The sequence below is a fragment of the Pygocentrus nattereri genome, chromosome 26 (assembly GCF_015220715.1).
Source record: "Pygocentrus nattereri isolate fPygNat1 chromosome 26, fPygNat1.pri, whole genome shotgun sequence".
Lineage (NCBI taxonomy): Eukaryota > Metazoa > Chordata > Actinopteri > Characiformes > Serrasalmidae > Pygocentrus > Pygocentrus nattereri.
Window position 1 is genome coordinate 9,125,733 of NC_051236.1, and position 17,209 is coordinate 9,142,941.

General features: G+C 40.5%; 1 protein-coding gene across 3 annotated transcripts in view; it reads left to right on the plus strand.

Moving 5' to 3' along the window:
• Positions 1-2,514: 2,514 nt before the first annotated feature.
• Positions 2,515-17,209, plus strand: part of LOC108410934 (synaptotagmin-2) — a 78,124-nt gene continuing 63,429 nt past the window's right edge. For all 3 annotated transcript variants that reach the window (XM_037534978.1, XM_037534982.1, XM_037534980.1), the window contains exon 1: positions 2,515-2,905. The gene's annotated coding sequence lies outside the window, so the exon portion shown is untranslated. The remainder of the gene's footprint in view (positions 2,906-17,209) is intronic.

Below are 17,209 nucleotides of genomic sequence, written 5' to 3' on the forward strand. Positions count from 1 at the left end.
TTTTGTTGAATATAGATTATTCATCAGTCCTGAACACTCAGAGTTCATATTGGTTGTATGTATGTTTATTGTATCATTGGGGATTTCTGCTCTATAAAACCATAAACCCGTTTTACAGCTCCACCTAGCTGTCTGGGCCAGGCCTAAATTTATTGCATTGATTTCAGATGCTGGCATGGGCTCCATCAAACCCATTTAATTAGTACTGAGTCACCACAGAGCAAACTGGGAGAAGCTAGAGTGGAGCCTGAAGCATTCACTGAACCTTTTCAATGTAGTAGGTTAGCAAAGAAGAGGCCTGAACATTCTTATTCCTTTCAATGAAGAACCCACCAGCTGTTTATCTTCGTTATGAGTGCCTGACTCTTTCCACATGGAAGTCGAAGTGCGAGTTGCACACAACCAATTCCTCCCTGCAGTCTTTGCTCGTTCACCGAGAGCACATTAGCTAAATGCTAATAGCACCTCAGTGTTAAAACCCACCAACTTTACGTAGCAAGAGGCTAGCACTTAGCACTGCAGGATGATGCACTCCCACTCGTTCTCTCTCAAACACACACAGACACATTTGTATTTCTGTCTTAGTAGGATATTTCCACTGATTTCTGTATAACTGCAGCAAAATAATGCTAAATCTACCCTAAACCCAAGCATAGCATTTGCTTTGTTAACTAAAATATCATTTTCAGGGTCAGAGTGGGACTCGTTTCCAGACTGGGAGTTCAGTCACAGACCAGCCCAACCCATCTCCGACTTCTTTCAAAAAAGGGAAGAAAAACGAACTGCAAACTACGGCTAACTCAGCACAGAAAAGCTATTCGACTAATATGTTCGCTGAATTAGGTTAGCTAACAGCTTTTTCCAAAATCTGGGCATTTTCATCTTCTTCATTTCACGCTTTTGGTTGTTTGCTATGAAAAGATTAGCAACCTGGACAGCTAGTGATAAAATTAAACCAAAGGAGTCTTTTATCTTAAATGTAGCATAATCATGTTCCCTAGTTTTCTGCTTGAGGCCACTGCTGTCCATTTCCATAGGATTTATGAATTTTAATATTTCATTATTTCATTGGATTTTACTCCTGTAGGACACTACCTGTTGTATTAAACAGCACCACATTTAGACCACCTCACCAAATCTGAACAGGCTAATCTATACCCACTCAGACTCAATACATTAAAATGTATGCGTTTGACAGCATGCTCTTATCCAGAACTGCCTACAGTTCAATCTTGTTACAGATGTTGGTGTAGGACTAGGAGTCTTGCCCAAGAGCTAGTGTGCTGTGGTATGTCAGCAGTTTTACCCATTACGCAGCACTAGCCATGGTCATTAGCTGACCAAATAAAATCAGAAAACCAGGGCTCTACCTCTTTAGGAGCGGGCTGCTGATTTACCCTGTTAAATTAATACAAACACAGGCCAAGCAAGCTCACCTGTTAGTTAGGCCTTCAGGACCTGGATAGAATCCTAACTTGTCAGACTGCTAACAATTAGGAACTGACTGCGCAAACAAGGAATTGCTTTTTGATTTACAACGGGTGGGATCACTCTCAGCCTTCTGAAAGTCACTCACTGACTCTGAATATGCGTGGTCTTCTAACCAGGTTTCGGTCAGTTGTTAGGAATGGAAAACAACAGCAGCATCTCTATAAATAAGGGAGTCACTGTAAAACTGATACATAAAAGGCATAACATATCTTAATATGTCACTTACAAGCTTCAAAAGCACTAACATACTCCTAGAATCCCATAGGGGCACTAACAGATGTTAGCATTATCAGAGAGGTGACTTCTTTCCTCGTTTTTGACCATGTGTTGACATCTATGGCCTGAACTGAGGCCTACCTCTGTAATAGTTTGTTCAGCGTTTAAGACCACATTCATTTGTTTATTTCACTAATAACCATAATCTGTAGTTTTGTACATTTTTGCTAAAAAGGACCTGTAAATGCAGCAGTAACGTCAAAGATCCTTGTTTTCCTGTCATGGTGCAGACCAGCGGGTCCCCACAAATCACAGAATACGAGAAACGATCACACACACACACACACACACACACACACACACACACACACACACACACACACACACACACACACCGTGGGATGCTGAGCATGGCAATCCGCGTCCAGTCTCCGCAGCGTTATCCACTCCTCAGCAGTGCCTGTGCCTCCCTTAGCATCCCCCTCTCCCTCCCTCCCTCCCTCCCTATCACTGTGGGTGACTGTCTCCCGAGTCTGCTTTCTACTACGAGCAGCTGAAGTTCTGATTTTCAGTTCCACCTTAAACTGCGCAAGCGCCAGAACGTAACCGCTGCACCATTTAAGGTGGAACGGAAAATTCGAACAAGTTAACTTAAGCGTCATTAGGCCGCAGTAGTAGAAAGGAGTGGTGAAAAGTAGTGGCGAAAAGGGGGCGGAGAAAACATCTCGCTGGGCCAATCGGAGAGACGCGGCGCACTGATTGACCGGCTCGGCGACCAATCAGAAAGCGCCGCTGCGCGGCACAGCAGAGAAACGCCAGAGGCTGCGATGCTGAGGAACGATTGCAGAACAGCGGAGTGAAAATGTGCGAGTGCGTCCCAAACCTGCGCGCTGTCAGAGCCCATCTCTCCGGAGAGCGTGTGTGTACGTGTGAGTGAGAGAGTGTGTGTGAGGGGCAGAGGGAGACCCGGGAGAGGAAGACCCCTGTGGGCACTGCAAAACATTTCTTACAAAAAAGAGCGGAAGAAAGAAAGATAACGGAGGATAACGCAAAGTACTGTGATCTTTTTTCCTTTAGCTTTCTTCGGGGGTTTTTTGTTTGTTTGTTTCTTACGTTTCACGTGCCGCTCAAAGTGTCCTGCGGCATCTGGTGAAGTTTCCCCTCCTTCCTTTCTTGGCGCAGTACAGCTCAGCCCAAGGTAAGCACATTTCCTTTAGTACATACTCTAAGGTTCTTAGTTCTTAGTGATACTGTAGGCTACTCAGGTTCGCAGCCACCTGAGACCAGCCCTGCACATGTAGGGGACTTTAAAAGGTAACAAAAGATGCAATTAATTGAAATTCCTAGTTAAAGATAGAAGTACTGCATGGAGAGGAGATGGGGAGGGGATAGGAGGAGGAGGAGGAGGGTCTGGGGGGGTTGCTTGAGTGTAACTTTCTCCTCGCAGGTCCGTTTGTGTAGCATCCCGTGCTGCAGTGTCTGATTACATAATAGAGATGTGCGTAGAATGCAACTTGAGAAGGTGGACATGTGCTGAATAAAGGGCTGAATGCCTCTCAAACCAAGACTGAGGTAAAGATATTGAACTTTATAGCAAATAAAGGAATATTTCAACATCAGTCCAATGCTTATCTGACACATGTGTGGCATATGATTGATTACCACAGAGAATCATTTCATTACTTTTGCTTGGTGCTCAACATGATTATAATAGAAGCCGATGAGCAGCTGCTGAAGCAGGGAAACTGTCATGAATGGAACTGAGTGCACAGAGATTGCCCTGCAAAATGTTGGAAAAGGATCCAACGGTGCTTCAGATTGTTCTCTGGGGATTCTGTATGTCTCTCGTCAGTGCTGTGATAGGGCTTTTTGGGTTTGGCGTCCCACGGTGGGCTATGGGCACTGATTGTAGGCGAGCCTTTTTCTGCTGAACAAGCTGTTCTGTCTGAACAGCTCTCACATAGATGAGCCCACATTATCCCTGTTATCTTCTGCTCGCTGTAAACTTTGTCTATGGAAATATTTGCTTTTCAGACCGTTTTAAGTTTTGTTCGTCCTTTTTGCTTGATTAATTAAGTTTTTAGTTAGATTGGGGAGCTTGGAGGATTGCTCATTCCGCTTGATGAAGGGCATTTGTTTGACCAGGTAGAGCAGACTGGTCTGAGGTCAATGATAAAAGCTGTTTCGCAGTGAATAAGTGTGCCGATTCTGCCCCATAGAAAGTCCTTCAAAGCAAAATCTGCAGTGGTGCAATTGAAGAGAGAAGCAACTCAGGGGGTAATCTCATTGATTGCAGTGTTGACCAGGGTGAATAGACCATGCAGTGTCAGACTGGAAGGAAGGTGGGGGGGGGGGGGGGGTGGTGCAAGGTAGGGGATTTGGATGCTCCAGTTGTCCTTGAGGGTCAGATATAATGAGTGTGAATGTTTTTGAGTTAGGAATATCTTGCACACATACATACCTCTGTATATATATCTATATCTATCTATCTATCTATATATATATATATATATATATATATATATATATATATATATATATATATATACACACACTCTGCTGATTCACTGAAGTGAAACCATCATCCCACCCCCAGTAAGTCCCTGCACTGGACTGCTGCATGGGAGCTGCTAATGTTTGGAGAACAGAGGTGTCACCTTTTATGCCCGGCAATAATGGACAAGCTTTCTGAAGTAATGACGCAGTACTAGGAATCATAATTTAGCACAGTGTAATGTTATTGGCTTTCACCTCATGGGGCCTGTGCTGTAGAACCAGGCTTTATTCTACACTGTACAACAAAAAACACTCTTCTCTCCTTAGCTAACAAACATTTAATCTACACCCCCCACCTTCCCCCCATTCGTAAACGCCTCCACCCTTCTCTCTGGAGTGCAGTATGTCTTCAGTGGATAGCTACGTAGTTGATGGCTCATGAAATTGAATTGTGTTTTCCTGTTCGATTCGTGTTTCCCTGTCAATGAAACTGGGATGAGATTTTTCCACCGAGCATCAGGGTCGTTCTTGTGCATCTTCTCAGTTTAACACTGAAACAGTGAAACATAATAAAAGGGTAAATACGAAGGGGATTTGCTGCCTTTTCTTCTTGGAGCACGACCGCTTCTCTGTGGAATTCTTAATAGGGTGTTCCCCAGACTGCACCACAGGACAGCTGGGTAAAGCAGATGTTTGAAGGCCTATACAACAGAATGTTCTTGACTGGATGCTGTGTTTTAAATATAGATTCTACTCAATTATTCAAGTTTTTTTTTTTACCAAAATGTATTGATTATAGCAGTTCTTGGATGCAAATGAAAATGTGTATGATGATAAGGCATATTTTTAAAAGCCTTGCTGGTCTCTGATAGTACATAACAGAGCCTGACATACCCATATATATCTTGTGTATATATATATATCTGTGTTCTCTTGAGTGATGGAACACCATTCAGTACCTTTAGGATGTGTCATAGTGGTATTTGTGATTAAAAAGTAACCATCCAACGTCAATACCTGACCTCACTAATACTCTTGTGGCTGAACGCAATCAAATCCTCACAGCAATGTGTCAAAATCGAGTGTGAAGCCTTCATTAAAGAGTAGATGCTGGGGCTCCCGATTGACACAACCATCTAAGCGTTGACCCTACCATCAGGAGATCACGAGTTTGATCCCTGGTGATGCTACAGCTGTCCATAGCCGGGAGGCCAAGAGAGCACTATTATCTGCTATCTGAGCACTGCTATCTCTCTGGTGGGTAGGATGGCCCCCATTCTCCCCCCATCACTCAATGCGATACTAGTCATTGCAGGCGTCTGTTAGCTGACGTAACAGATCTGGCGGTTGGCGCTTTCCTCTGAGCGCATTCAGCTGTACCGTGACGTTGCGTGAGCGGCAGTTCAAAAAGAAGTGGCGGTTGGTTTCACAGGTCTTGGAGGAAGCCTGTGCTGCTTTCACCCTCCTAGTGTTGACAACATCATGTGATTGGGGGAGTCCAAACTAGTAGGTGGAATTAAATTGGGGAGAAAATCGGGTAAAAATAAAGCCAATTCTCAGTTAATACCCTTGATTTTAGAAGAAACATTGGACCATTGTACAGCGCTGTCTATCTATATCTACCTATATCTACCGTATATGTATGTATATATATATATCTACTGTATATGTAGCCACACATTAACCTAATATATATATATATATATATATATATATATATATATATATATATATATATATATATATAGACACACACACACACACACACACACACACACACATTTTTTAAGCCGCTGCTTCGTCTATCCCAGCGGTCACTGGGAGGAAGGCAGGATACACCCTGGACAGGTTGCCAGTCCATCGCAGGGCATATATGTATTGTGTCGCTGTCCAAAAACCTCTAGTAATTCTAAAGTGATGTTTTCAAAAAATTTTCTTAATTTTTAATGTAAGCCAATATAATTTTTGGAACATTTCTATTGACCCATTCATCATGAAATCCTCCCACAGTGTAAAGGACAGCTGCTGTACTCAAATGATGTAATACAAATTGAAAAATGCTTTTGATATGTCTGTGATTATATAATGCAGAATGTAATTTGGCCAGTTTTTAACAACTGAGTAAGATAGACTGATGGAAAATATATTAATCCTGGCACTTAATGAGTGAAATACGTAGAGAATAAATCCCGCTGAAGGCTGCCCCGTTATTGAAGTCAGAGCTGTTTTTACACTATCAGAAAACAGCTGATGTGGCCTTGGACACAGAGTCAAAAATGCAGCGGCTGAGTTTGGACTTTATTTGCAATTTTTTTCAGCCATTTGTTTATCCATGTTCATCTCTATGTGCAGTTGTTCCATATACGATGTTACAGTCATGTTCTTCTCCTTCTCTCCCTCTCTCTCTGTCTCTCTCTCTCTCTCTCTCTGAGATACCTTTGATTTCTCTCTGTCTGCTGTCTCATCAATCAGTCTCTCACACTGCAGCTTCATAAACTCAAAGAGCTCGGCAACAGTGACACTGAAAACACTTTATTTGAATGCCTCCCCTCCCAGTCTCAAGGACCCTGCCAGGGTCTCCATTTCACTGATAACTACACTCAAACAGTGCTGGCTGCTGCGATCTTTTACCGCAGTGGCTGAAGACAGCCCACACTCTTTCAGTCATGATTACCTTGATGGTCCCTGTTTGGTTGATGTCAGGCGCACTGAAGCACGGAAGCTGATGGAGAGGCAGGGCCGGAGCACTCGAGGCATTGATTAAAGCCAGCAGTGAAGTCTGCATCTGTAGTGAGGGCAGCAGAAGGCACCCTGTGTACAGCTTCAGTGCCTGCAGGCTGCATGGATTTTCTGCTGACCAAGTCAGATGTGGTGGACCTGTGTGCGCTCTCGCACTGTGAAGTGGTGCCTCGTATGCGTTACTAACATGTGTATGCAGACACACACACTAATTCCACTGCACACTGCATTTAGATGTACAGCAATAGACACAATCTGTATGTTACATACATATATACATATACAGTCATATGAAAAGGTTTTGTGTAAAAGTAAAGTGTAAAGTGTAAACACGTCCTCTGAATAGATCAAACTTAAATATGGTATTGTTCTGAAAGATTTATTGCCCAATTTTTGTTTACATGCTGAGTTTAACATTTTAGGAAGAAAATGCAAAACATAAAATGTCCTTTGACTTTTGCACAGTCCACATTTTATGTGTTTTTTTTCCAATATGTGAAGTTCAGGAAATAAACAGTAACCATGCATTAAATTATACAGAAGTGTGTCTGCATAATACAATCAACAAAACATGAAGTTTGACCAGGGGAGCCAAAACTTTTGGACACGACTGTATATACACATACTACAAAATGTAGTAGTCTTTTAAATTATTCAGAGATAATGACTGACAGCCCACTGCATGTTCAGTCATCAGTGGAATGTGTATGAATTGTGCTATTGTGAGAGTATAGACTGTATTATTCTGTATTCAGAATGTCCAGATGCAGAGTCAGAGCCGTTATTGCTGACTAATTCTACCAACAAATAGCCAACGTGGCCTTAGACAGGGAGTCACAGAATACATCACTGACTTTTGACTTTTCCTTTTTTTTCTGACACTTGTTCAGCTGCATTTGTCCCTGAGTGCTGTCATCCAACAGAGGATCTTACTGCATTACAATATATACAATATACATACAAGTCACAGACTGCCCTTTCATGTCTTTCATTTACAGTCAAAACAGCCATTGAGTACAGGCTTTTTATTTCTCAGCACTAGAAAAAAAACAGAAGACATATGTAACTAATTTATACAAAAGCCTCAATAATTCATTACAAATGCAAGCATTTCTGTGCTCAGTGTGTCCATCCTGCACCTTTATTACAGCTCCCAGTCTTTTCAGGAGACTTGCTGGGATTTTCTTCACACCTCCAAAGTTCAGTCTTAGAAGTTGGATATATATTTTCTTCTTGCAGTTAAAATAATGCAAAACACACTCAGTGACGTTGAAGTCTAGACTCCAGGGTGGTCAGTCCATTGTTCTGAAAACAGCTCTTTCACTTCTCTATGAGGCTTCTTGACAGCTACACATCCTTTTAGAGCCACAGCGCTGCATGGTCTTCTCACAGTGGAAGGATGGACAGAAACCTGTGGATGTTTTCAGATCTGAAGCAGCTTGATTTTCTTCTCTCTCTCAAAGATGAAAGCTTGAAGTGTTGTTTATCTGGTCGGGACCTTTTTGGTTTTCTACCAGCTCTTGCATGATCATTAGGAGATCTGTTTTCTCATTGATTTTCTCATTTTTCTAAATGAGAAGAAGTTAATACATCCTCTACAGAGAACATACTCAAATATGGAAATTGTTGCAAATTTAGTGCACAATTTCTGTTTATTTGCTGAGATTGATATTTTGGAAAAAATAAAACATAAAAAAACTTTTGCCCAGGCAACAGTAGAGACCCAAATCTGACCACAAGTGAAAATGCTTATATTTTCCATTCTTTTCTACTTGATGCATGCAAACGTTATCATTACAAATTATATTATCAGTGTAATGATCAATCTGAGTGAAAGGTAGAATCTTCAAAATTTTGACATTAGATTATATTAAGTTTTTGGTGTGGCCCTTTGATTTAATGTAAGCATGCATTCAAACTGGCGCAACTCTGGTCACTGACAATGACGAAAGCCTCTGTGTAGATTCAGTCCATCTGAACACGAGCTTCAGTGAAAGAGATGCAAAAAAAAACTGACCTTTCTGTATACAGGCCATAACATGGTCAGAGACACAAATTTGCTTAAATTTGAATAATGACCTAAAAATAGTGCAGATTTGTCACAGTGTCCCCCCCTCTGGGGTGGCTCCATTTGGACCTGCCCCATTATGTTTCACTCCGGCTCTCACTTCCCCCTCTGTTTTACATTGGCTGTACTCAGCTTCAGCTCTGCCCTGGCTCCACTCTTTCAATTCCACATGCACCTGTAACTCATCTCATGGACATTAGCTCACATATATACCCCTTTGTTTAGCCTTGGACTTTATAAAGCCTCTGTTTCCTAAACTGAGCGCTGAGCTGTGGTTTGTGTGGGTATTTGTTCTTTGACATTTGCTTTGTTACCTGGTTTTTGATAATGGATTTACTTTATTTGCACCTGCCCGCTTGTTTACTGACCCCTGCCTGTGATGACTATGAGTATTGAATTTGCTTTGATAAAACTGCACATGCAACATATATATATATATATATATATATATATATATATATATATATATATATATATATATATATATATATATATGGCATACAGTGCTGTGTGAAAGTTTTAGGCATCTAAACAATTTACCTCAGCAGTGAGTTTATCACAACATACATAAAGTCACATTTATAATCCAAATAAACATAAAAATAATAAAAAGTAACAAGAATTTCTTGGGTCCATATTTTTTCTTGGCAGCTTCACAACCGCCACAGAGACTTGTTAATATCATCAATTACATCATGAGCACAATGTACACATAATAATTATTAATTAATATTCTATACATTTTGTTTATGTAAATATTAACACTTTTCTCAGCAAAGCACAAACTACACAAATAAATAGATTTTGAAAATGTTTCTTGGGTGCCTAAGACTTTCGCACAGTACTGTGTGTGTATATACATATATATATATATATATATATATATACACTGCTAAAAAAAATAAAGGGAACACTTAAACAACACAATATAACTCCCAAGTAAATCAAACTTCTGTGAAATCAAACTGTCCACTTAGGAAGCAGCACTGATTGACAATCAATTTCACAGCTGTTGTGCAAATGGAACAGACAACAGGTGGAAATTATTGGCAATTAGCAAGACACACTCAATAAAGGAGTGGTTCTGCAGGTGGGGACCACAGACCACTTCTCAGTACCTTTCTGCTTTCTGGCTGATGTTTTGGTCACTTTTGAATGTTGGTGGTGCTTTCACAGTCGTGGTAGCATGAGACGGACTCTACAACCCACACAAGTGGCTCAGGTAGTGCAGCTCATCCAGGAGGGCACATCAATGCGAGCTGTGGCAAGAAGGTTTGCTGTGTCTGTCAGCGTAGTGTCCAGAGGCTGGAGGCACTATCAGGAGACAGGCCAGTACACCAGGAGACGTGGAGGAGGCCGTAGGAGGGCAACAACCCAGCAGCAGGACCGCTACCTCCGCCTTTGTGCAAGGAGGAACAGGAGGAGCGCTGCCAGAGCCCTGCAAAATGACCTCCAGCAGGCCACAAATGTGCATGTGTCTGCACAAACGGTTAGAAACCGACTCCATGAGGATGGTATGAGGGCCCAACGTCCACAGATGGGGGTTGTGCTCACAGCCCAACACCATGCAGGACGCTTGGCATTTGCCAGAGAACACCAGGGTTGGCAAATTCGCCACTGGTGCCCAGTGCTCTTCACAGATGAAAGCAGGTTCATGTGACAGACGTGACAGAGTCTGGAGACGCCGTGGAGAACGATCTGCTACCTGCAACATCCTTCAGCATGACCGGTTTGGAGGTGGGTCAGTAATGGTGTGGCATTTCTTTGGAGGGCCGCACAGCCCTCCATGTGTTGGCGGATGCTGTAGTCCAGGTCTGGGAGGAGATCCCTCAGGAGACCATCTGCCACCTCATCAGGAGCAGGCCCAGACCCTGTACTGAGCAATACTGAGCCTCCTTTTGACTTGTTTTAAGGACATCACATCAAAGTTGGATCAGCCTGTCGTGTGTTTTCCACTTTAATTTTGTGTGTGACTCCAATCCAGGCCTCCATTGGTTAATAAATTTGATTTCCATTGATGATTTTTGTGTGATTTTGTCAGCACATTCAAATTTGTACAGAACAAAGTATTCAATGATAATATTTCATTCATTCAGATCTAGGATGTGTTATTTGAGTGCTCCCTTTATTATATATATATATATATATAGTGTACATATGTGAAAAACTGAAAAAACAACAAAAATGGAGATTTTTGGATGGATGGAGGGTTTTTTTTTCCAACAGCAGAGATGTATACGTGTGTGTGTGTGTGTGTGTGTGTGTGTGTGTGTGTGTGTGTGGTAGAGAATTGTCCAAACAGATAATGTGGACTATATAAAAATGTAATGCATCTATATAATAGGGGTGGGTGATACTTCAAGATATCATTAATAGCACAATGCTTTATTATTATGTACTTTGAATAGTTTGAACAAATTAAAAAGTCTAAAACCTAAAATAAATCTATCAAAAACTATGCAGACAGTGATTTTTATACAACGTTTCACACATTGCTCTGTGCTAAATCCAGTTAAACAGCTAATTATGTTTTAATTCTTTCTAATGAAACATGCAGCTGGCAAATGTTCTTTAAGTACTGAACATAGTGCCTAATTTCTGCAGTATATGAATTATTTGGTGGTGATGTTATCCTGTGATGTACAGGTGAAGCAGGAGGAAGGCAAAATAAGGCTTGTATGTTAACAAATTGCTCCAGTGGCGACTGCGGCCCAGAGTGCCTCAGGCTGACTCAGGCAGCCTGCCACACAACTCACAGCCACTGGTGCAGTGTGTTCCCCCAGAGTGGCTCACTCTCACACACACCTGCGCACACTGCACCGACAGAACCTCCGATGCAGTTGTCTCAGTAAGGATACACCAAAGCAGCAGTTCTGAACTGTACAGCACTACTGTATGTATGTGTGATACAGACAGAGAGAGAAGCACCGATTCTAATGTGTGCGCTGATTAAACAGGAGGAATCAGCTCGAGGAAAAGGTAGCGAAAGCTGCTGGACTAATCCAAACCTGATTGTACCAAACCACACTGCAGGCATCGTAGCATGAGCAGATCAATGGATGGGTAATCAATGCAGGGAGCCCTGAAGCGTAGTGAGCCCAGCTGCTGATATGTGCTGTGTTGTTTGTGATTTATTTTTCCATCGCTAGCTTTAAATGCACAGGGGTCTGATTCAGAGGAAAAATGAGATGAAATAATAAACTGGTTGCTGTTCCTAAAGTCATTAACTGTGTTTGCCAGTGTAGCTTTGATACAAGTGAGTGTCACTGCATAATAATTAAGAGAGCAGTAAAGCGAAATGGTAAACTGCGTATTTTCTAGAATTAATTTGGCCCTGTTATTTCAAATGCAAGGTCTTCCCTGCCTATTCTTTAGCTAAAGTTTGATCCACCACAAGATCTAGTGTTGTAGCGACATAGTTTCTATTAATATTAATATGGAGCTGGCAAGAATGAATAACTTATCAAAAAAAGTGTTGCAGACAGGCATGTTTACAGATAGACCCGTGGAAGGGTTTGATTATATTTTGTCATTATATTCTGTATCATTTTCACTGTTAAAGATTAGTTGGTGAGGCACAATTGACTAAGTTGCATCCAGTATCATAACTACTTGGGGCCCAGGAGGGCTGCTGTGAAGAGGGACAATCACATTGTGGTGACTGGGCCCCCTCAAATATCCAGTTTCTATGGTCTAAGACCACTTGTGAAAATGCTTCTGTTCTCATCCAAATAATACTAATACTAATAAACTACACATGATATAATCAGCCCAACAATTTAATGCAAAGTATAACCTTTGAAATACTTGCATGAATTTTTGTAATTCTTAGTAGTGGTCTGTCCCAGTGGGCACTCGATATTCATTATTTGTAATTTGAATTTTTTCCTAAATCTTAAATAGGTAGTGTAACAAATGTTTAGCTCATGTTAGATGCTAGTGGGTGAAGTGGTCTTGAGAGCATCGGCTTATTCGAGACATAACAATAGTGATGTAACAAGCAAATTTGGTGGTGGGTGTGGCGTTAATTATTGTTTTTGCAGCAGGTCTCATGAGATCTTATAATTATATGGCCATATCCTTGTACAGTGAAGACTGGGGTTCAGTTCCCTGCTTTGGCAACAATGAGAACATTTATGTTGCCTTAGGAAAGACCCCTCACACGATTGCTATCCAATGAATCGTGATTAGACTGTCTCTCTGGCTAAGAGTGCCGTCTACTGTAAATTCAGGTTGTCGCTGAATGTCAGAGCAGGCAGAACAAAACCTTGTATTTGAAATTGCAACTTTATAAGAGAAGGAAAAACTGCTTATGTCAGCTAAAGTATTTTAGTTTTGTCCAGGTAATTTTTGCCCATTTTAATTGCCCATTTATCATGAAAGTTTCACACAAAAAACAACAATAATGGAGATATGCGGTTTTATCCTGACAACGATGGTATTTGATATCATGCTACCACCATAATATTATCAGCATTGCTATGTTGCATATTTCTGTGGGCTGTAAGCAAACCTAGCTGAATCTTTCAAAAGACACAAAGGTCCAATCAAGAGCTCTTTAAGGATCACTTGTTGCACAGTGGTGTAAATAAAGCTTTTAAAGGTGTATCCTGGGCTCTTCTGCTGGGTGAATAAGTGATAAGTTCTTAGCCCGTTATAATCACAGTCAGCTGCTGGCTAGGCCGAATAAATGCATCAACATTAAAGGCAAAATGACGTGCTTGATTCTCATATACAGTAAAACAAAAACGGTAACTTAATGGAGATGCAATTTAGACTCAATTAGAAAAGATAACGTGCAATGCAATAAGCAAACAAACAGTTCCACAGAGTTATCATTGTAAACGTGAAGCAGTTCCAAATCAGCTTATTTTAAGGGAAATGAATGAATGTTACTCCAGCAGGATTCCTGCTTGTTCAGTTTAAGCTGCAGCAGACAGAGCAAATAAGCCCGAGAAGAAAGAAAGATGCAACACAAAAGTAAACAAAAGTAGGTTGACAGATAAGATGATTTCAAAGCACAGCTCAAACTGAACCACCATGGCTTTCACTAAATACAGTACCTTCGACTGAGTTAATTTACTCAGCCAGCATGTATTATTAAACAGGGATGATATTTATGATTGTAATAGCTATTTTTTATGAATGCTATTCACCACATCCATGAGCACAATAGCATGATGTTTTATTATTTATACAACTTATTTACACATTTCATGTTCAGGACTGGGAAACAGCACAATAACTTTCACCACAAAATTTAATGTTTACATTAATTTAATATTGCGGATGTACAGAGATGACAGCGATCATCCAACCCAACATGTGTGTGTGATATATCTGCAGTATTTTCAGGGCATATTGCACTAACTACAGGGTTTGTCTGAATAATGTATAGCGCACTATATGTACCCTATGTTAGCTTCTAGTCAGCGTGCCGTCTGTTCCTCATTTCTCTGCAGAGAAGCACTGCTCTGCATTCTGATTCAGCATTCGCTCCAATGTAGACTCATTAACGCGTGATCGATGATGCATGTTACCGCCATGATCAAATTACCAGCTCAAACCATGAGCCAATAAAGCTGAGCCTCCAGCTGCAGAGGTCTAAATTTTGTGACATGCTGCCTGGTCAGTTGTTCACTCCTGCTGCCCCTTTTTGGTGTTCAGCCACTAAAGGAGAATCAGAGGCGCAGTCCCTCAAGACATCCTTCACACCCAGTCAATCAATCTGCTAATCTTTTTGCTGTCTTTATACCAAATGGACACCTTGAATATTTTTTTGTGTCAGTCCAGATTTTCATTAATACAAAACTCTTCAATACCTTAAATACCGTCCTTAAACACCTGAACATATTTAAAGTTGCACTATCTAAGTTTTCTTTGTTAAAATTAAAGAAGCAATACTGAGTCTGGAGGATAAAAACACCCTAAAATATGGTGCATGTGTGCTGCTGCGAGTCACCCTGTAAAGCTTGATATAATAATTCAACAGTTAAACGCGTCTGTTTATATTTCACTGGAGTCTTTTGTGCGCAGGCTCAAAAAGAAGGTCTGGCTCGATGTTTAAGTCTCAAAGGCAAAATCACCATTTCACTGAGAACGTTCACATGCACGTAATATTCTGATAATGGAAGAAAATCTGATTTTTACCGTAATTCGTTCAATGTGTTTACATGCACTTAGGTAATCAGATGATGGGAAAACTCTGGGTCCACAGGAGTCAGGCAATAATCAGATTTCTGCTGTGCAACCAGCCATAAACTCACAGAAGAAGAAGGACGTGACGCAAAGTTAAAACTTTATGCCGCAGCTTTTTATTAAAATGTGAAGTCACTTTACTTGCAATTGTGAGTCTACATCATTGTGCCAGGCATCCAAGCCTAGTGTACCTCTCACGCAGGCCTGAAGCACCGTTTTCATGCTGCCTCTCGTGGCTTTCGTCTGTGCCCTAGGCTTGGGCGCCCGGCACAACCATCTAGAAAATGAAGAATACTCAAATTCTTTATCTCGTCAAGCATGTAGTTGGTTTAAGCAACGCTCTAAAAGTGTTTGCTGCAGTGTAAAATGCTGCTTGCTGTTTACAGGACAGGGCTCTGTTTGCGCACATGCACAGACTAAGAAAAACGAAAGAAGTCTGAGAAGAGGTGAACATGACATTGACAAAGCTGATTACTGAGTTAAAATCCAGATTTCATGAAGTGTTAATCTGATTTAAGACATTGGAATGTGCTGTTTACATGGGTGCTAACAAGATAAATAAGGTAACTGCTGAAATCCCATAATGAAAACAACACATCCTGCACCAAGTTTGATTGAGTTCTCTTTGGATACTCTTTCAACTCACAATCATCACATTTACCCACACCAAAAACTGTTGTTTTGATATCAAGCTTGTAACAATAGAAGATCCCTTTTTGATGCTGCATAGAAGCCTTTCCAAATAGGTGCTATACAGAACCATCTACAACACATTCTCCATTAGTCCTTTTTTAGTCCATCATTTTACGATGTAAAGAACCATTTAATCATGTAGATGGTCCTGAATTGTTCATGTTTTATAGCAGTTTGGAAAAAAATCTGTCTGATTCTGTCTTAAAGGTTTAGTAGAGTCATTCGCCAGTTAGAGTGGGAAACCACATCTCAGAGGTTGCAGGGCTCAAAAAGATGCCTAAAATATTAAACACAATCGGTATGTACATTTACAGACTTGACCTAAAATTAAATAATACATTTTTATCCTGTTTCATAGTCACGCTGTATCTGTAAAGGCTCATCACAAAACCTTTCAACATTTGAGAAACAATTTTTAATATAAAATAATATTTTTAAGAGGTTTAACTTCACTAATATTATACCAGATTTTAAAGGTACATACAATATTTTATTTGAAAAATTCATTTGTCACAGAAATTTTGGTCACTGGTGTTATCAGGACTCTTATTTTACACTTTAACAGTATTTTCAGCTCTATTAATCTGCTTATTTGGGTCAGGGCTCATCAGAGAAGAAGCATCTCAAGGCATGAGAAGTCCACACCTGCTCATTATATTTCATTGATTTATTAATAGTTTTGTTTATCTGGCAGTACATAACTTCTGTGTGTCACTGGTGTTATGTGCTTTAATGGATGGGTTATTAAAATTGTCAAAATAATGTCAAAGATCATTTTTATTGCTGATTTTAAAAGGTTGCACAAGGTCACCTGACCACCAGTGGTGTTGTACCCCGGTCATATAACACCAGTGACTGTAAAATATGTTTAAGCTCTCATTTTTTACATATATCATAATAGGAGATGTCAATGGGCATTTTAAGATTACTCAGTTCAGGGATGAAAGAAATGAATTTTTAAAAGAATGTATTCATGTGAATTCACACTCCAACTGGAGAATGACCCAGTAACAAAACCTGCTTGTTTAATAAAGAGAGGCTGAAAATATCATGTTCTTGATCATTTTAACCTTGGAGCAAAAAATGATACAGGCCCTTTAAATATGGCACTTATTAATTATCAAACTTCAGGAAAATAAATAATTGTTATGCACGTTGAGTAATGTGAAAATGTTTTTAAATGATATTATATGGTAATATCATAAACAGTAAATCCTCAGTATCAGCCAGTTTTATCAGCTGACAGATGTATCGGTCAGGCCCTGGTCGAAACCCAGTGGTTTTCTCCCACTCAAGGTGTTGACATAT